The 21,665-nt window shown below is 46.1% G+C and overlaps 1 protein-coding gene across 4 annotated transcripts in view; it reads right to left on the reverse strand.

The window, feature by feature from the left end:
- ZNF217 (zinc finger protein 217) overlaps positions 1–16,121 on the reverse strand; it is a 39,142-nt gene extending 23,021 nt beyond the window's left edge. The window contains exon 1 of one of the 4 annotated variants that reach the window (XM_059893087.1): positions 16,024–16,121. The gene's annotated coding sequence lies outside the window, so the exon portion shown is untranslated. Of the gene's footprint in view, positions 1–697; positions 862–4,088; positions 4,175–12,256; positions 12,281–16,023 lie in introns of those variants that run through there. The other 3 variants (XM_059893088.1, XM_059893085.1, XM_059893086.1) reach the window with 3 other exon arrangements.
- Positions 16,122–21,665: the final 5,544 nt, after the last annotated feature.

A 21,665-nucleotide genomic window follows, 5' to 3' on the forward strand; every position in this document is an offset into this window, starting at 1 on the left:
CCGGTAGACGCGCCCTCCGCCGGCCCGTGCGCTCGGTCCCGGCCATTGTCTGCGGGGGACGCCTGTTAGGACGCACTGTTTTGCCCGTTCCCAACTTGCGCCGGCCCCTCCCGGGCCATCGCCGGGGACCCCGCGCCGGCCCGCCTCCCCCCGCCCGCCCGCCCGCCCGCCCCCCACGGCCAGGCCAGCCACCGTGGGGACCCGCCGGGCGGAGCCACCCAACTTTTCAGAGGAGCCCCCGCCCAGCCCCCCGCAGGGCCCCGGGCTCGCCCGCGACCCCGGCCGTGCTGAGGTCCCCCGGAGTGAGCGCGACGTCCACACCGCCGGTGCACACCCGGGGCTCCCCGGCACCGCGCCGGTGGGATCGCGCGCAGCCGGGCGGGGAGGGGGCGCCCGAGAGGGGCGGGGTGGAAGGCAGGGGTAGGGGGCGGGCTCGGGGGCGCGGCGCCCCTCTACCTGCGGCGGCCGGGGTCCGCGGGAGCAGGGGCGGGGAGGCCGGGGCGGGGGCCACGGCGAGCCCCCCCTCGGCCTTTTGTGCCGGTACCTCCGGGCCCCGCGCCCGCACGGGGCCCCTCGCCGGGCCAGAGCCCGCGGGCGAGACCGCCTGGGGACCCCGCACCGGGGAGCCCCCCCCACCGAAGGCGGCGGCCCCCACCCCAGCCCACCCCCGCCCGGAGAATTTGGGGGCCGGGCTCACCTCGGGCGCGGGGCTAAGGTGAGCGGGGCGGGGGTGCTCACGGGGGGCCGAGGCACGGGCGCCCCCTACTCGTCCGCGCGGGGACAGTGCAGGCGCGGGGGTCCCCAGGGCCGCAGGGCCGCGGCGCGTCCGGCGCACGGGGACTGTTGGGTCAGAAAGTGCTCGCGGAGCAGCTGTTGCTCCCGCCCTCGGCCCCGCGGCTCCGCTACGCCCCGCCCCGCCCCGCCGGCCGCCGGTCCCGCCCACAAGCCCGCCCCCGGGCCACGTGACGCGCGCGGCGCGCCCCCGCCCCGCCCCCCGGACGTGGGCGCGGGCGCGCGCCCGCGGACCCCGCGCCGCCGGCGCACGCGCGCGCCCTTGCCCGCCCCGCCCCCCTCCGCTCCCGCCATCCGGCCTCACGCGGCCCGCGCGCCGGCGGTTCAGTGACAGGTACGCGGGGCGGGGGCCGCTAGGGCCGCGCGCAGGCGCAGTGCCGCCGCCCCGCCCCCGCAAGGTGTGCCCGGACGCCGGGTCAGCGGCGCTGCCCCCGGCCAGGACGGGCCTTGACGCCCATCGGGGGGGTCAGGAGGCAGCTGTGCACGTTTTGTTCAGGTTTTCCTCAGGCATGAGAAAGGTCCATGAGATGAGATGATTAAATGTCTCTCAAATGTGCATCTGCACACAACTTTCTTTTAACTGTCACTGTTTTTCTGAAAGGGCTGAGCTTGCGCTGGTCCAACTTGAAATTTCTAAACTTGGCCTAGGTTCCAAGAATCATCTTGGCTTTGATAGAAATCCACATGGGTGAAATCAGACTTAAAGCTGGCGACCAAAAGCAAAATAAGCCTTCTCCCTCCCCTTAACTGAAAGCGTTTCCCAACTATTCTTTTTGTTCACACACACGCACAAAGGTTATGATTCCGAAGGCCAGGGATATTCCCCCCCAGTTTACGTAAATCCCAAGGAGGAACCACAGAAGCAGTAATCACATTCACCAAGTTCTCTGCCTCAAGATGCAAACGAATGCAAAAGTAAAAGCTATGCAAGTCCCCACAAACGAATAGCTAAGTGTGTTTTTTTATTGGCCTTCAATGTATCCAAAATGGAAAAACTTAAAACGTATCAAGAAAGGCCCTTCAAGTATATATTTAATAAGTCAGTACCCCAAAAAGCCCTACCTAAATGCTCCGCTGGTGAGCAGTGCAATCCTTAATAAAATAGGAAATGGAATTTGAGAGACAGTTTCTTAGCAAAGGGGACAAATTTGCCCAAGTGTGATGTTTTGCTGTCATTTTATATATAACTACTAACCCCACATATGGTCTGGTTAGTCTTTTTTTAAAAGGAAGTGAACCAATTACTTTCTCATTCTTAGTTAATTAGCAGTGCCAGAAGTAGTCTTAAGCCAGAACTTTTTTTCGCTCAAGTACACTGATATTGATCACTTCATCACTTCCAGTACTAGAGTTCCTTTTCTCAGGAAAGATGAATATCATTCTTAAAAAATTTTTAAAGTCTTGATAGTCACGTCCCAAAACACAGTCCAAAGACACACTCTTCCTAAACCAGAACCTTCATTTAACTTATCAAAACAAATGACTCTGGGCAGAACTACAAAACAAAGAAACAATGAGCAAGTGAAACCAAATTGAGTCCTCACCGAAGTGTAGCCTCACTCTACATGTTAATGGATAACCTTTGAACTCCGAAACCTTGAATGCTGTAAACACAATAGCACTGAGAGTTAAAACTCCTAGTGTCAAATGCAGCAAAAAGAAAAGTCCAAACTTTTCAGGAGGAATAGGGAAACGATCAAAATGTTGGACAAATCATCGTTTCACGAAGAACAATGAGGCTCTCGGCTCTCAGACCTTGTTGCTACTGAATTATTTTCTGAGCAAAAAAAAAAAATGGTGCTTTTTCCTATTCCCTCACAGAGCTGCTACTTTGTGAGCCTAATAGCATCATATGGTTTGTTAGTTACTGGTTTGTTAGTTACATCATATGGTTGTTACTCTCCCCTCCCCACACTCCGGCCTGGCCAAAACAACAACAAAAAACCTTATTATGCTGTGGCTTTTAAATTGAAAGATAATTGTATTAACTAAACTGTCCGCTAAGAGTTTTATAGGCGATCCTTATGTTTGAGCAAAGAATTACAAAGAACCTTGTTCCTGGAGACGTGCCAACAAAACTGGGAAGTCGTTGCAAAATTCTGCCAGTGTCTGAGAGCTGGGTTGCAAACACGTACTGTGTTTTTAAATGGACAACAGAGTGAGCTGAATGCGCTGTAAGGGCGTCTCGTGAGCCACATTCGTCCCTTATAGAAGGCGGAGACCCACACTTCAGATTTCCTTGGAAAGCATGTATGGTTAAAACAATTAAGAATGAAAACTCCAGAAGCAACAGGAGGACACTGGGAACACTCGGTTTTGTAGTAAAGCTAAGAACTCATTATTATCTTATGAAATGAAAATCGAAAATCGAGCGTTGGGCTCCATATACTTAGCTCCGCCCACGCGTAATCCTGTTTTGCCATCACCACCCCCCAGCTAGACTCTCTCTAAACGAGTCAGGTGCTGCAGAGACGCAGGCGACACAAACAATGGAGCCAGAAATGTCCCTTCCAATGTGAGCTGATGCTCCTGCTCACGCGTTATTCGGGGAGAGAGGGAAGACCCCACTTCACCCCTTCTTAATGCCACACACATCAGCTACACCTCCTTTTTCACAATTATCCAAGCAGACCAGCCCTCCTTAAGATCTATTTCCCAATGTATGCTTATAAAATCGCACCATTATCTCTGATCTAATCCTCGTGATAGGAGCCCTCTGCCTTTAGCTAACTTCTGATTTTCTCTCCAGCTCCTCCTGCCTGCCACCGCATTCTCAGCTTTCTAACAAAACCAAACCAAACCCCTTCTGATTTGCTATGTTTACCATCCACTGGAATCACCATTTGAGCTAGCCTTGATGAGAAGAAGAGAATGCCAGCACTATCTTACTCTCGCAAGCATTTGTTTTACTGTGAAACTATTACAGAGAAGCGATTTGGAAACTGTATGTGAATCCAGGGGCTGAAACGGTGCCAAGACAGACTTAAAAGAATTCAGTGTTCAGAGCAGGAAAACCTGAAAAACTGCAATGAGGAGTTAGCAGGAAAAGAAAATGAAAAACTTAGGCAAACCCTTGCCAGCTCTGCAAACTACAAGGGACATTTGAGAAGGAAGCCGGGGCAGCTCTTTCAACAAGACTGAAGCCCTAAAGGAAGCAGGGATCACCAACCACTCCAGGGAACACGAAACTTCTCTTTTCTATGAAGTTTCTTGATCCCCTGAAGTCATCTCACAATTCTAAATGCCGTGTAAAACCTCACAGCAGTACATGATAGAAAACAAATAGCAGACATTACCTTTGAGAAGGGTAGACAGGGTCTGGAACCAGGGGGGGCCTCTTTCTCCCTGAGTTGGCCCCGTCCACCTGACTCGGAACAATACTGGAAGAGATGTGATTGCTGGTTTTTATAAGCAAACCAAAAAAGGGAGGAGCCACGAATAAGGCTCAATATAAATAGAGGTTAGATGCAATCCCGACTTGACTAACCAATCATGACTGGTAACTTGACTGAGGACCCTCCCCCACCCTACAAGCACAACTTATCCACAGCCCCCTCCACTATCCTGCACGATTGGTCCATGGAGGTCTCCACTCAAAGTGTCAATTAAACTTTCTTGACAAATTACACGGGTCACAAATAAAACAAACTAGAGGATATAGCAAAAAAAAAGAAACACTCAGATACAGACAAGGAGCTGGTGGTTATCAGTGCGGGACGGGGAGGGGCAGGGGAGAGGGGGAGGGGCAAGACGGGGGAGGAAGATGAGGGCTGCAAAGTACTCCACCGGGAAGTAAACAAGGTACAAGCATGTAGTGTACAAGCCAGAGGACAGGGCCGGCATTCTCCACCCACCATAAATGGGCTTAAAAGCTTTGAGTCACTTTGTATGCCTGAAACATACAATACGGTACATCAGCCATACCTCAAATATAGGTATTGACATATATATATAAACAGGTACGAGGGATGTAGTATGCACCACGATTGATCTAATTAACACGACTGATACAATTAACATGATTGATGTAGTTAATGTTATCTATGAAAGCAAAACAGTAAATCCTGAGTACTGGTCACAAGAGAAAATCTGCCTGTGTGTGTGTCCGTATGAGATGATGGGTGTTCACTAAACTTACTATGATCACTTCATGATCGTTTTCTAAGTCAACCATTACACTATACACCTTAACCTTACACAATGCTGTGCGTTGAATATATCACAATAAAACTAGAAGAAAAATAAATTACATGGGTCACATAACATTTGGAGCACCTCTTTAAAGCTTGTCCTCATCGAATATTCTAGATGGGGACCCATGGGGTGAGGAGGGGGTGCCAATAGGAGAGGAAGGTAACTGGCATGTCCTGAAATCCAGTTTTCATCATCATCTCAAAACAGGGAACCATCTTCTATCTGCCCACTTATGCCAAAATCTAGAAATCAAACTGTGGTATTTCATCTCCATCCCCCCTACACACACACCCCGCCTTTATCCATCAGCAGGGCCTGTAGCTTCCACCTTAATATATCTCAAACCTGCCCACGGACCTTCATCTCCAACACAAGGCTGCCCCACAGCACCGAGAGCGCTCACTCCTGCCAGTACACCATGGTGTCTGCAAACTTCTTCCTTTCTAGGTTTGCCTTAATATGTTCTCCACCCATAGCCCAAGAGATCTTTTTACAGTGTAAATCAGATGGTGTCACCACCCTGCTTAACAGCTTCCTACTGCCTCAGGAAAAAAGAACAAGCTCCAGGGCCTGCCTGCCAGCCCTGCCGATCTGGGCCCTGCCTGACTCTCCAGCCTCAAGTCTTGGCAAGCCCGTCACTCAGAGCTCTAAGCTTCAGCCTTCTCTCTGACCCAGAGTCTCCAGCCCTGTGGTTCCCTTCGCCTAGTTCTCTCTCCCGAGCCTTTCAAAAAATCAGCTTCTGTTCCTCCTGAGAGGTTTAAACTCTCTCTGGGCAGGGAGCTGTGGCAAGATGTTGGAATGTCTTCTCTCCAGTAATCCAATCTTGGGCTCAAAATATTCCTGTTTCAACCTCTAGACAGTTGGATTAATCCTAGAATACTATTTCATCGCCATGGGTTTCCATTCCTGATCCATAAAATGGTGTGACGGAGGGAGAGAGGGGGAAGTAAATCTTAAAAAAAAATTTTTTTTTTTAAATTGACGTATAATTAAGGAATTCCCTGGCAGTCCAGTGCTTAGGAGCCAGAGCTTTCACTACAGTGGCCCAGGGTTCAATCCCTGGTTGGGGAACTAAGACCCTCCCCCAAAAAAGTATAATTAATTTACAATACTATGTTAGTTTCAGGTGTATAGAGCACAGTGATGCAACATTTTTATAGGTTATGTGTGTCTGTGTGTGTCCGTTCAGTCACTCAGTCACGTCCACTCCATTTAAAGTTTTGTGATTTTGGCTAGAGTCTTGTAGAAGTAGACCCTTCTCATCACAAGGAAAAAATATTTGTAACTATGTGAAATGGTACGTGTTAATTAAACTTACTGTGGTCATCATGTCTAAAATATGTACATATATCAAATTACTATATTGTACAATTTAGGCTTATACAATGCTATAATGGTAATCATTTGGGCTTCCTGGGTGGTTCAGTGGTTAAAAAAAAAACCTTCCTGCCAATACAAGAGGCGCAGGTTTGACCCCTGGGTCAGGAGGATCCTCTGGAGAAGGAAAGGCGTCCCACTCCAGTATTCTTGCCTGGAGAATTCCATGGACAGAGGAGCCTGGAGAGCTAAGGTCCATGGGGTCGCAAAGCGTCAGACACAGCTGTGTGCCTGAGCACAAAATAAAACTGGAAGAACTAGATAATAATATCATCATTTATATAAATATTTCTGTTCATATGAGACTTGAGAGAGTTGAGACTCTGCATGAAGCTTGTAAGCCCAAAGTCTGGCGGGCCTGGCACCATCGCGGGCACCGGAGCCCGAGCTCACAGTAAGCAAAGCAGACGGAGCTCTTGCCCCTTTGGAGCTTGCTTTCTTGAGGGAGGCAGACAACACAGGCTCCGTGGAGACGGAAAGAGCTTGCTGGTTTTTGGACTGGGGCTCCTTGAGGAGCAGACCCCGCCAGGAAAGCTTTCTAAGATGAGGTGCAGAAGGTGAAAAGGCTCAGGGCGGAGGACGGGCTCCCTGGGGAGGCCACTGCAAGGGGCCCAGCGAGTGAGAACAGGGAAGCAAGGAAATAATGAGACAGAGGCAAGGACTGGCTTCTGTGGGGTTTTTTGGTGGCACTGGGTAGCATGGAGGACCTTAGTTCCTGGACCAGGGATCGAACTCGTGCCCCCTGCAGTGGAGATGCCGAGCCCTAACCACTGGACCACCAGGGAAGCTGCAAGGCCTGGTTTTTGGACCTGGTAGCAAGAGATCAAAGATGGTCAATTCTCTGGTCTTGCTTTACTTTATCTCATCTGCAGTCCCTGACAGAGTCAACCCCTTCCTCCAAACACCTTCTCCTCTGATTCAGGACACAGCCTGTCCTCCTGATTTCCACCAGTCCTCACTGGCGGCTCCTTCTCCATGCCCTCGCTAGCTCTGTTGCCCTGACTCCAGATTCTGAAGTGTTCCAGGATCCAACACAGGAGCCTGGTCTTTTTCCTAGTCATTCTCCAAGTATTTCATCCTGTCCAATGGCTCAAAATACCATCTACAAGGCGCCTAAATTTGTATATTTCCCACCCAGACTTCTCCCCTCAAACCCCAAAATATATTTCCAGCTGTCTACTCCAGCTCCATTTAGATGTCCAGGAATTATTTCTGGATTTCAACTCTCAGACCTTCGCCCACAATCCCCCACCACTAACGTATCCATAAGACCATAGAATCGTATGAGGCTCTCCGGGAAGGGAATGCAGATGGAGAAGAAAGGTCCCGTAGTGAGATGGGTCAGCCGCTGACACTGACACTGGATCACGAATCCCTGTCAGGTGCCCCCCAGCTCAAATCGATGCCCTCATACTCACCATTATAGCAATTATTCCTTCCTCGCCCCTTCCTACTACAGCCTAAACTCCATAAAAATACATGACACTGTGATTTGTTCTCTGCTGACATCTAAGTCTCAGTATGATGTCTGTCTACAGCAGCAATCAATAAATGCATTCCAGACAAATGAATATAGAAATAAAATTAATGTACAGAACTCACATGATTCAAAGAGATGACTCACTGGAAAAGACCCTGATGATAGGAAAGATTCAGGGCAGGAGGAGAAGGGGACGACAGAAGATGAAATGGTTGGATGGCATCACCTACTCAATGGACATGAGTTTGAACAAACTCCAGGAGACAGTGAAAAACAGGAGAGCCTGGCATGCTGCAGTGCATGGGGTCGCAAAGAGTGAGACAGGACGCAGCAACCGAACAGCAGAACTCAGCTGCAGTAAGATCCAGCCAAAAGGGACCTGAAATTTGAGTGTTTAGGCCACTCACAGGGGTCTGGGCTGTTTCCTCATATGTACAAGGCGGCTTCTAATCTCTATTCATCCTGCCTAGCTCGATGGTTGGGTTGCCCTCCATCATACCAGAGGGAATCTATAACAGCAAAGGATTGCTACCATAACTCTTATCTTGACTGCTCAGTATCAGCTCGGCAGGGGGCTCCGCTTTTGTCTGGACTCGACTCTGAATATTCTTGGAACTCAGCCCCCTTGATGACCTTTTGTTGTTCAGTCGCTAAGTCCTGTCCTACTCTTTGCGACCCCATGGACTGTGGCACCAGGCTCCTCTGGCCTCCACTATCTCCCGGAGTTTGCTTAAACTCATGTCCATTTGACCTGAAACCCGACAGGTCCTGTACTTTGCTAGAAGAGCATTCGGAGGCTCTGAACTCACTTTTCTCTGGTTTGGATGAGATGATTGGTGTAGTAAATGGTTTATATAGTTGGTTGGTTATGAATTTTATTTTCTTTTATGTTTTTGGTCTGAATCAGACTGTTAACTCCATCAAAATGGGGACTTGTCCAAACTCACTGCCAGCAGAGCCTCCTGCACATCTCTGCCATGGGATGGGCTGTGTGGACTAAACCACCAAGCCTTAAAAAGCTTCGTGCCAGAAACGGGCCAACCTGCCGAGAAGCGCTAGCGTTAACAGGGTTCACATGTGCTTCTCACTTTGTAACTCATTTAATCCACCTAACAATTCTGCAAGGCAGGGCCTGTGCTTTCCCATTTGTATAGACAAAGAACCTGGGCACCCAGCGATTAAATAGCTGGTAATAAGCAGCAGAGCCAGGTGCCTACATTCAGCACCCACCACCCCTAGGGCCTCTGTCCTCATCCACAGACACGGGGCCTCCCTCATCGTGGGGTCCCCCGCCTGGGCCTCCCCCTCAGCGCCTCTCTCCCCTGCCCCTCACCCCAGTGTCCTTCATCACAATGTCCTCCTTTTCCTGTGCAGACACCAGCGAGGCCTCACCCAGCACCTCATGGTATCCCCCCGGGACCCTGCGGATGTGCTACGAGCACAGAGTAGATGTTCACTAAACGCCAGATGCCAACTGAGGACGAGTGCTGTGTGCCAGGCACTTGCCACCTACTGTCTCACTACGCTCTCCCAGGAACACAATGAAACGTTGACTTCACTGATTTCAGTACAGACGTGTGACACGTATTCAGCCAACGGCACACACACCTACTGTGAGCCGCGCGTTCTCCCCGCGTGCTGCGGAACAACTGTCAGGGAAGTGGACGCCGACAAGCACATCTCTGCCACACCCCAAGCTCCTTACGACTCCAAAGTCCAGTCTGGGGAGTTCCCTGGTGGTCCAGTGGCTAAGACGCCAGGCTCCCAGGGCAGGGGGCCCAGGTTCAATCCCTGGTCTGGGAACTAAATCCCGCAAAGTGCAACAAAGAGTTGGCACACCGTAACGAGACCCAGCACAGCCAAAAAAATAAATAAATATATTTTCTTTAAAGTCAGATCTGATCATATCCAGGCCCTGCCCCGAAATCCCAGTGTCTCGAAGACAGACAGAATTTCTGGTAAGGCCTAGTGGGCCCTCTGAAGACTTTGGACTTTGTTCTGAGAGCACTAGTCTGCCACCGAAAAAAAAAAAGTGAGACTGAAAGAACTATCAAACTTCAAGTGTTTCTTCCTCGAGAGATTATCTCCCAAAGGATCTCATCCCACTTAAAAAAAGAAGCATGGCAAAAAGCAAAGAAGTTACAGTCCTCTTACTTCAAGACCACATTCTCCTGCCCTTGAGGGTAGGAGCTCAGGCTCAGCCCTGCCGCCCTGATCACCACACCTGGCACCGGCTGTAATCTGATCAATCTTCACCCCTTGAGTTATTACTGCCTTTCCTTTTTTCTTCTCCATTGCCTTTTTTTTTTTTAATTATCAGATAGATGCTCTATTTATAAAAATAAAATTTTATTTTTACATAACACTGAGCAGAGTTCCTGTATGATACAGTAAATCCTTATTACTTAACCATCTTATGCCTTTCTTTTAAAAAAGAGGAAACTGAGGCTCAGGAGCCTTGAGCAGGCTGTCTGAGGTCACACAGCTAACAGCCTGATTCCCCATCTTCCAGATGAAGGTCAGTGGACCATTTGAACCCAATGTCAAACCTCAGCTCTGTCACCAACCTAAAGCTCCTAAAAATGAACCCTGATGCACACTGTTGACACTTATCTCCTGAACGTTCAGCCCTGAGCAGCTCTGGGGCAAGGTTGAAGCCTCCTCGCCCAGCCAGCTTCTCCGCCCCCGTCCTGGACCGGCCTCCTTTTGCCGGCTGCCCCGGGCTGCTCCCCTCCCACCGCCGTCACTCCCTGGCCTTCCCTTGTCCCCAGCGTAGCTCCCCTAACAGTCTGCAAGTCTCCTGTGAAGGTACTGAAGGTAAGGAGGAAAGGTCATGCAAATCACGTCCCAGCAGCAATTAGCAGAGTGCTTTTCGCAGAGCTGGGAGGCAGTATATGTTTGTAAGATGAAGTCTCAAACTTCCATGCCTCCCTTTTACACTGCCTGTCAGAGCTGATCAGTTCGGAAGTCTTACAACTCCTACCATCTCAGAATCTCTCAAATGCACCCTTTTCCTTTTTTATTTCCACAGTCCTTGCTGCTTGGCTCATTCTGATCTGTGTAGCAGTCTCATAACCGATCCTCTTGTCCCTGTCTTCTTAACCCAGATTACCTGTTCCTGAGCCCCACCAATAACCCCTGCCACTGCCCTGTGCAGTGGAGATGCGGTAAAATCTCCAGTTTTACCAAAATAAACCATAGTTCCCTCTCTCAGGGAACAAAACTACACGCGGCCCCAGCCGACCTTTCGGCCAGATGCATTCCATAAGTATTTATTTGGGAGCACTCCTCGGTCCCAGGCACTTAGCTAGATAGTACTTAAGCAGTGAGATACAAAACGGACTGGATTCCTACCCTTGTGGATCTTACATTTTAACAGGAGAAATCGTAAACAGATTAATACATAAGCAGAAAAGCATGTAATTAGAATACCGCTCTAGAGAAATAACCCCTCAGTTACATAAAGAAGCATGCCCAAGGATGTTCACTGCAGTATTGTTTATAAGAGTGAAACACTGGAAACAACCCGTGTCCATCAAAAGGAAAACAGCTGCGTGCGCTGTGCTCTATCCGAACTGAAGAATGCGGATAGCAGCTGGGAAGAATGAAGCAGTACGGTCAGGTCGCCAAGACGTGGTGGAATCAAAGGACAAAGCTGCTACCTGTGGCTGAGTTATGCTGATGTTTGACAGAAAACAACAACGTTCTGTACAGCAACTATTCTTCAATTAAAAATTAAATTTTTTTTTAAAGTTGCAAAAAGTAATGCCATACTTTTTTAAGAAACATATACACAGTAATGTATTTTCCAAAGGAAATACATGTATATTGTATATTTATGTGTATTATATAAATACGTATGTTTATATTTATATATATATTTACATATACATAAATACACACATCCACATATACAGTATATATTTAACAATGTACATTTATATGTATTACGTTATGTATATGTACACATGTGTATACATATACACACGCATATTTGTGTGTGTGTGATGTAAATAATTTATGAACACACACATCATAAGACATATCCATGCTGATCATTTCTCAATATACATAAATAACCAAATCATTATCTTGTACAACCTGAAACTAATACAATGTTACACATCCTTATATCTCAATAAACAAATATATAAAAAAAAACAAATATATATATATGCAAATACACCAAATTTGGCTAATTCTCAAAAATGGGCAAGGATCCAGGGCACTTGGGTGAGAGCTAAAATTTTAATCTCTTTTCATGTAAAGCATACACATATGCCTACTAACAAAAAATTCCAAATTGTGTGGAATAACCTCAGAAATTAAAAAAAAAAAAACCAGGAGATAAAATGTTTAGTACCCCCACCTACAGCCGTTTCATGAACAGGAGAGGCAGCGCTCTCTGCTTACCCGCTTCCCTACTCCTGCCGCCTGCCTGTCAGCCTGAATGTCTCCAAACGCACGCGCCACCCGTGTGCACAAGGCCCCCACAGCCCCTGCCCACCCCCAGGGCCGCTCCAGAGGCCTCCACCCTCTTTGTTCAGTCACCTTCAGCCCCTCCTTTGTGACACCGGCTGGACCAGGCTGAGCCCGCCTGTGTAAACTGCAAGCCCCTTGAAGGGAAGGCCAGTTTCCTCCATGTCGCAGTTGCTGGCACACAGGAAGTGGCTCAGTATTTAGCTGTTCTATTTAATTAAACCCTGGAAAAGGAAATGGCAACCCACCCCAGTATTCTTGCCTGGAAAACCCCATGGAGAGAGGAGCCTGACTCCATAGGGTGGCAAAGAGTCAGACATGACTAAAGCGACTTAGCACATTGCACATTTAATTAAAAGAACGTGCTCTTAGCTGTACTATTTAACTAAATAAACATGCTCCCTAGGCTCCTTCATTCACGCGTGCATTTTCTCTCCTGCTCAACAAACGTTTATTAAGCACCTACTGTGTACCAGGCACTGTTCCAGGTGCTTGGAATGCAGCTGGAAAGCAAACCAGTCAAAACGCCTATCGTCACAGAGTTAGCATTTAAAGTTCTACCGTGTTCCATTAAGTGCCGGGACTCCCCTGGCGGGCCGGTGGTTAAGGCTCTTCACTCCCTATGCAGGGATGCAGATTTGATTCCTGGGCAGGGAATTAAGCCCCCATGTGCCTTGTGGCGTGGAGAAAAATAAGGGAAGAAGCGGTCAGGAGATGAAGGGGGGAGGGGGTGTTAAATAAAGAGTCTGGAATGACTTCATGGGGGCAGGCATCTGGGTAAGGATCTGAACAGGGTGGCAGTGGGAGCCATGCGCACCCCTGGGGAAAGAGTCTAAAAGGCCGGCCCTGCAATGACCTTAAAGGGTATGTGATTCAAGGAGTAGAAAGAGACAAATCAGAAAATGAGAGCGGTGGTGGCGATGATATCAGTTGCCTGGGGCCTTTGGGGTTTTAAGAAGATAGGATTTTATCTGAATGTGCCTGAGAGCCATTGAATGGTTTGAGCAGAGGAATGATGACCGGGTACTAAGAAGCTTATTAAAGAGATGGTAAAAATGAAGAACACTCCTAAAATAGTCAAGCAGATAGTCTCCTTTGCCAAAAGCACTCAGATATTTGTGTGTTCATATTTTCAGGCGACTTTGATAACAAAGATAGTAATAGAAGACATAAGAAGGATAAGAAGACAGGAAAAAATCAAACAATTTATTGAGCCCCTGCTACGTGCCAGTCTTAACACCACACCTAATGTGCCCATTCAGGCTGTTACTGAGTTCTCCTGATAACCTATCTATATTTATGTAATTATACATGAGTTTACATATAAATTAAGTATATTTAAATTCATTTGCCAGATGAGGAAACTGGAGCCAGCAGAGGTTTGCTTTCTGACTTACTAGCTTAACTTCCTTGAGGTTCAAAAAGAATAAAATGAAATTATAGCCCGATTTGATTCCAAAGCCCACGCTGCCACATGCCATTCTTTCTTATCCTAAATTGTTGACCTTGGCCTTGGGAGAACAGAGGATAGTAACAAGGCTCGCTGACGGAGCACTTACTACGGTGCCAGTGCACTGTATGCACCACATTTGGACACCCAGGCCGACTTAGTGCCCCCTTCACACACACTAGAGACCTGCCACTGAGCCGTCACGTGGACGGTGGTTCAAGGGCTGAGCTCATGAAGCTGGGTTCACACCGAGACTCTGCGCGACCCAGCTGTGCATCCTGTCACCTCATTTGAACTTTCTTTGCCTCTTCTCCCCATTTTACAGATGGAGGTGAGAATACCCAGTGACAAGCGTATTTAAGAGAAATGAACAAATCCTCCCCTGTAAAAAGCTTTGGAGACAATGTGTCACACAGCGGGCTTCCCAGGTGGCTCAGCAGTAACGAACCCCGCTGGCCAATGCAGGAGGCGCGGGTTGGATCCCTGGGTGAGGAAGACCCCCAGGAGGAGGTAATGGCTACCCACTCCAGTATCCTTGCCTGGGGAATCCCATGGACAGAGCATCCTGGCAGGCTACAGTCCATGCGGTCTCCAAGAGTCGGACACGACTGAGCCACTGAACTGGACTGAACTGAATATTATAAAGATTATCGCCTATGGCCACAGAAGCTCAGCCACTGCAGAACCCTGCTAAGGCGCTTCTCCACGGGTTAGAGAAGCAAGCGTATTCATAGCAGGTGAGGGAGAGAAAAGGCTTTGGACCCGGACTGCTCTCTCCAGAACTGAGTCGCTTTCAATCATCTTTAGTCCACCCAACATGGACTAAGCAAGTGAAATCCTGTGAAAAATCAGAAGGATACCTTAATCTGGGCGATCTCTCCGGGGTTCAGAGACAGTCTCTCAGTATCCCCTGGGCATCTTCTCCCAGCGGAAGGTCAAGGAGGCCCCCTGAAGGACAAGCTGGGAGGTGAGGGGCAGTGGGGAGGGATGCAAACAGCAGCCTCCAGACTGTAGGTGCGCTCTCTCAGGCCACGCCGCCAGCAGGGCAGTGGGAAATGCTGGAGAGGAGATTAGGGCCAGGGCCACACCCTAGAGAGGCACAGAGTAGCCAAAAAATCCCTGAGTCTAGACGAGGGATCACACAGCTGCCCTAAACCTCTGGAGCTGGTTAATCCCGCCCCAAAGCCTTCACCACTTCACTTTCAGCAGCTCCCAGCACCAACACTGCAAGTTTCCCCCAGAAACCGGAACTGAATCAAATGCCGTCCCAGAGCCTTCCTGGACCCACATCCTGACTGCACTGCCCAGAGACCTCAGCCCGATGGCTTAGCCTCCCTGTCTCATCTGTAAAATGGGAATAATGAGTCCCCAGTGCTCCGGATACCTTTAAGGCTTAAAGGAGCTGATGGCAGTGGGACCTTAAAAACCTTAAAAGTAACTCAGTAAACGTCAGCCAGAATGACAGGAGTCATCCTTCTCCCTGTCCTAATCAGCTCTTCAACTGAACTAATCCCCTTGGCCTCTTTGACAACTTTTTTTTTTCAAATGTGGTTAGCACATTTTGTTGACATATTTTTACAAATACCAAGCCTGCATGTCCTCTTAAAAATATTTTAGGAGATTATGTTTTGTTCCCACTTGTGGCTTCAGCAAGTGGGATGAAAACAGTGTAAAAGTAAATGAGGAAAAAAGGACCATCTTTTCTGAATTTTTACAAAAAGAAAGAAAAGAAAGAATGAAAGATTCAGATGCTCTTAAAGACTATCTTGCTATTTTCTTATCAAGATCCTTTTCTCTTTTTTTTTTCCTCCCCCATTAACACAACAGTAATGACATAGCCTTTCTTTCTTCCCTGTTTAAATTTAAAAATCTGACACATAAATTTCTCCAAACTAATACAATTGAATTTTCTATAACGATTTGTAACTACTATGCTATGTCCTTTAAATAATGCTGCAAACAGAAATAAACAAGTTTCTCAAGCACTTGTGCCTGAAGTCAAGGAATAAGAACAACGTGTCCCCAAGGAAACAAAGTAGAATTTGGACTCCAGGCTAAAATGGCTCTGCCTTAATCCTCTGTTACCCGGTACCACGGGGCTGCGTTTACAGGAAGCGCCTGCCACCAGAAGTTTTCTGCTAGTTTCCAACCCGATTTCAACCGTATTTTTGCATCATCCCCTCAGCCATATGGAAACAAAAACACTGAGCTTAAAAAAAAAAAAAAAAAAAAAACCGTAAAGATCGCTGACCTGTTCCTTTCTGCCTTCTCCAGGATGGGTACAGGCAGGAAGAAACGCCGGGCGCCCCTCCCCCTCCACGGCTGGCTTCCCGGCCGGTAGAGACTATCTCATTACCACATTTTCAACAAGCAGCCCGGTTTCCTCGTTTAATCAAAGTTAGTTTGCGCTTGTTTGGCAGTCTGCGCATGCCAGCTTTTTATGGCTATAGAAAATGTGTATTTATTTATTTTGAGATGGCTCTGACCATATGACACAGGAGTCAGCCCCAGCCTATGATTTATAAGAGCTCTGAAAAGCATTGCCTTTAAACATTTTAATAGAGGCTCCCTCATCCTTTGTAAGTGGAAGTGTAACTTGGTACAGTCCTTTTGTGAACAACTCGGTGGCACAAGTCAAGGGTCTTACAAACGTTCATACACGTGGATGCAGCAACAACACTCCCGAAATAAACCCAGAGGCAACAGCCCCATCAAGGAAAAGGTGTCACGAACAAAGACATGCATGGCAACAAGATTCACTATAAGGAGAGGAGCAGTACACACACACTCTCTCTCCATGCCCATGTGGAAACACACAGGAATAGCTAATCATCCAAATTGTGCCCCACTTTTGCACATAGCCATTTTGAAACCAGAAAGTTTTGAAAAATAATGCCATTGGGAAATAGTTAAAATACCAAATGGAAAAAATCAAGATGCAAAATCATATTTTTCATAAACTATGTCTTTTTCTTAGTAAGCAAATAGCACATAAGAATACATAAAACTGTTAAAATTGGTTTTCTTATCAGGGAAATTTGAGCATGGACTGTACATTATGTGATAGCGAGGACTTATTGTTCATTCATTCGCTGTGATAATGGCATCTTGAGTTACTAGGAAAAAATGTACACTTTTTTAGAGACATATATTGAAGAGTATAGGAGGAGAATGGCATGATATATTGGAATTTATAATGCTTTAGCAAATTTCAAATAGGAGAGAACTGAAGCAAATGTGGTTCACATCTTGAAACTGCAGAACTGATTCTCTCTATTGCTATGTTCATTTCAAAATTTCTTGGTATTTCCCTGGCAGTCCAGAGGTTGAGACTTTGCCTTTCAGTGCGGGGGGTACGCGTTCAATCCCTAGTCGGGGAACTAAGGTCCCACATGCCTTGTGGCCAAAAAAACAAAACAGAAAACAGAAGCACTACTGCAATAAATTAAAGACTTTTAAAATGGCCCACATCAAAAAATTTCTTGGAAAATTTTTCTATTACACATTTTTTTAACGGTTATTTTTTGATCACGGGCTGTGGATGAACTTTTCCTACCTCCTCTTTTTCTCAAATTATTTTTCTCTTATATGCCTGTATAACCTTTGGAAAAAAACAAATTAACATTTATTTTACCAAAAAGAAATTACAAAGAGTTGACAGTCCCACAGAGATGTTTTTATTGCTGTGCAGTAGTCGTGAATCGTCAGAATACTCCGATAAGCCTAGGCACCTTAAAATGCGACCTCATAAATCGTCCAATTCCTCTCTGTGGGTTGCACCATCTGAGACGATGCTGTAAATATGATCAGCTGATAACAAGGCCAGCTGCAGAGAACCATTTTTAAGATTAGGAACCATTTACACACACACACACCACCTCCTGCCTCTTAAGCGTTAAGAGGCAAGACATTCTGGTTTTATTTCCAAAGTTTCATGCAAGAGTCATGTAAGCAGCAAGCAGCCCAGAGTTCCACATGCCGCCAAGCTGACTCAGAAGGAAGGGTTCCACATTCCTTAATTAGCAGCATCAGAAAAGCACCACTTCCTGCAGTGGAGTTTCCCGTTTCACCAAGCTACTCACGGCTCAACACACCCCACCAGTTCACAGGCAGGATTTCCATAAAGTCTGGAAACACAGTGTTATTTCTTTTACTTTAGTGTACTTACTCTTTTTTGTTTTGTTACTTGATTGTACCATTCTATCAGTCTATTCTGTTGTATTCTTAATTTTTTTTGCAGATTGAAGAGGGTTCAAGATGTTATTATGCGTTTCCTTCTGTTTCTAGACTTTACACTCTGTAAATACTGAGATCAAAGCTGGGAGCAGAATAGATGAGCAACACACCAGCTTGAAAATACAGTTCTCTTGGTTATTAATAGTCCAAAGATTCAAAGTACTGAGCCAGAAGTTTCTCTTTTAGTACCGTTTACTTAAATTAAGTTTCTGATTTGTATTAAAGTTCTCTGGCAGATCTCTTACTGGGGGCAAGAGCATGAGAGAGGGTTCCAAACAAGATTACTGGGTTTTCCAATGTGATATATTTGATCATCTTTGAAAAGGCAGGGGTAACACTATTGCAAGCTTAACTGAAGTGTCAAAACCTCAGGAAATGGTCTCCTTGTAAATACTGGATTTAACTGTTGTAACAATTATTTACTCTGAACTTCAGAGATCTTGAAGAAGTGGGAAGTAACCTTAAGCAGGTAATTGACAGATTTGACAGACACTTAAAAAACTATTTGGAAAACATTATTTTGCACTTTGAAGGATCCTAAATCTGCTCTATGACATCGTATTCCATTTTTCTCTTTCAGACCTCTCTTTCCTAAACTGCATCTTTTCAAAGATTTCTCCTTGCCCACCAGTTTGATAGATTTATATTTCATTTTTAATTAAGTACCTTAGCTGTAAATAAGAAGACACATAAGAAAAGCTCACAGTCTTAGAATCCAAAATAAAGCAGGTGATTGCCTTCATGGCAAATCTGCCTTCTCAGGGGTCTAAAAGGGAGCAAAGAAGGCCTACTTAGGAGTTTTATTTCTTCTGAAGGCATCTCTCGGCATTTGAGAATGTCTGAGGCTATTTAGTGGGTAAACTAACCTTTGATTGGGTCTCTTAAGAATGAAAGCCTTTGTTTCTGGCCTCGAAGAACAATGAATTACTTCTAACACTATATGATAAACTGGATGAAAACTATTTTTTAAAATTCATGTGCTTCAAATAACCATGACATCAAGTTGAGTTGAGAGAGTCAAGGACACGGGCTTCAATTAAATAAGACTTTGGGCTTTTGGTTCTTGGATCATGTAAGAGCTGCAGTTTTGACTCCATCCCTGACCTAGTTCTCCTCCTTATATCACAAGATACTGGAGGGGTGCATGAAAAATGCCCAAGACTGTCACACTGTCTTCTATTTTTTTGACCACACCACATGGCTCGCATGGTTTTGATCTTAGTTTACTGACCAGGGATCGAACCCCTGCCCCCTGCAGTGGCATTATGGAATCTTAACCACTGGACTGCCCGGGAGTTCCCATATTGTCTTTTTGGAGACATCAAGGTGTCATAGATTATTTTTTTTTGTCTTGAAAATAATGTTTGTAAACACAGTACTTTGTAAGAGAATCCCAAACCCAAGAAGCCGTCTCACCTTTAAGGAAATCAAAATTGATATAAAACTGTTCCTATAAACATTTTAGGGATTTTATTTTTATCTGAGAGTTCTGCTTGTGAAAAAAGATGACACTCAAGTTTTGTCTCCCTCCATCTCTGTGTGTTAAAAAGCAATTTCTGCCCTTCTCTGCACTTTTCCAAGTTACCACAGATGTTATGTCTTTCTAAGTTTTCAAGTATGCAGCTCAACACTGAAAATTCATCAGAGAAACCCTGGAATTTCAACCTGTAATGGTTCAAAGCTGCTACTCGGAAACAGGGCACCCACCATTCACCCATATGCTACTGTGTTCTGGTCGCGGAGAATCCAGTGTGAATGGTCTCTCCCTGAAGTTGTTCAATGGGCCGAGATAGTCTTCGCAAACGTGCGATGCTTTCGGTACAACCACCGCCCCTCATCAGCCCGCTGGGCCGTCTGCAGTGCCACCGTCAGACAGTGACTTAGGAGGCCTCCTGGCCTGTTGATATTTCTCATAAGTCAGAGTATTCCCTTAGTCATACAGACTGCCGTTTATTGGGATGTTTGCAGTGGGAACTACAGTTGAAGATAACAAAATTAAACATAATGTGAAAAAATAGATATTCTTTTTTTCTCGGGGGTGTACGATTGGTTTTGCTATTTTCTGATTCTTAAACTGTTAGTTGTTTTTAGGAGTAGAGATCTAATTTTTTTTTTTTTAACTCTTGAGTGTTTGAGCTTTTTTAAAATATTTACATTTTCTGACCCAGCCTGCATGATATCTTCTATGGTTCCTAAGATGAAGAAAATAAGAGAAAACTAAAGAGATGTGGCAAGCAAGTCTGTAATAACCTGGCAAAGGAATTCTTGAGCAAGAGTATATGGGTTTGAGTTTATTGGAACATTTGAAACCAATTAAAATTATCCCCCTCCCAAGCTTATTTTTGTCCTTTTTACTTTAAACCCACACAGGCATACAACTGAAAAATAACATTACAGTATAAATGAAACATGAAGCTGATCAAGCCGAGATGCTACACCTGCATCTAGAAACATGAGCTGGAGTGTCTGTAATCCATTCTCAGGTGTAAAGACCAACGCTTTAAGAAAGGCTGACCAGATCTTCAGTATTCAAGTTTAATTTCTCTTTGTTGACCTGATACAGACTATCTTGAATAGTGTTAAAAATACCAACTTCCAAACTGCAGGGATAACTGCTGAAATGCTGTCTCTGGTAAAAGTCTCTGTAATGTACGTTGAACAAATGTGACTAGGAGACGGAGCCCACAGGAGATGAATCAGAATTATTCAGGATAACCCCACAAGACGCTAGAAGAATGCTGTTACTAAGTCATGCACCTGCCATACTTTAAATATAGGAGTTCTCAAATTTTACAGTATCACTGAGAAAATACTAGAGGATACATTCTAGACACAACAAGGAATATATAAAAGATACTTTTGAATGTTTATGATTGGAAAGACTTACTGTTCATGATAGGAAATTTGAAAGTGGAAGAAAACACCCATAAACCCAACACATGACCCTCAGAAACAACCATGGTTCCTAAATTGGAGGGTTTCCTGGCAGCTTCTGAAAAACGGCACGGTACTTGGTTTTCTTCTGCTTTTCTTCCCCTGATCCTTTACCATGATGATTTTTCTCATATGTCCAAAATGTTAACTTCTTATCTCACGCCTTGCTTTCTCTTAAAAAGATTTTAAAAATGCAAATGCTGTACAGAACACCCCCCTCCCCGCACCCCACCTCCAATGCCTTTTGGTCTGTAGAATGGGGCAGAACATCAGGGGAAATGGAATAAAGGGCCTCACTGATAGTTGAATTAAAACCCTAATAGGTAAAGCCTATCATACCACGGAAACTCTTTTATTTCCCTTCGTATGTTAAGATATTCCAGAGCAAATTATCCAGGAATAAATGCCACAAAAGAGGTATTTACACTGTAAAGGAAAACCAAATCGGCAGGGTAATTATCTCCTTCGAAAAATCTTCACTCTGGTCATGGTGGTGACCTCCAAGGAGGGGACACAGTAAAAGGGGGCGGGGTGGGGTGGGGGTGGGGACAGGCTTTTTCCTGTGCCTCCCTGTGCGTCCTGAATTTGACATCAGAGGCAGGTATTAGAATGGGACAAAATGCAAACTGTGGATTTTTTAAGTCCAGGAATACATGTGTCTGCATTACAATCTGCGGGCACCAAGCTCCGCAAACAGGCACACCACCTCTGCGTCTCAGGACC

Source organism: Bos taurus, chromosome 13, assembly GCF_002263795.3.
Source record: "Bos taurus isolate L1 Dominette 01449 registration number 42190680 breed Hereford chromosome 13, ARS-UCD2.0, whole genome shotgun sequence".
Lineage (NCBI taxonomy): Eukaryota > Metazoa > Chordata > Mammalia > Artiodactyla > Bovidae > Bos > Bos taurus.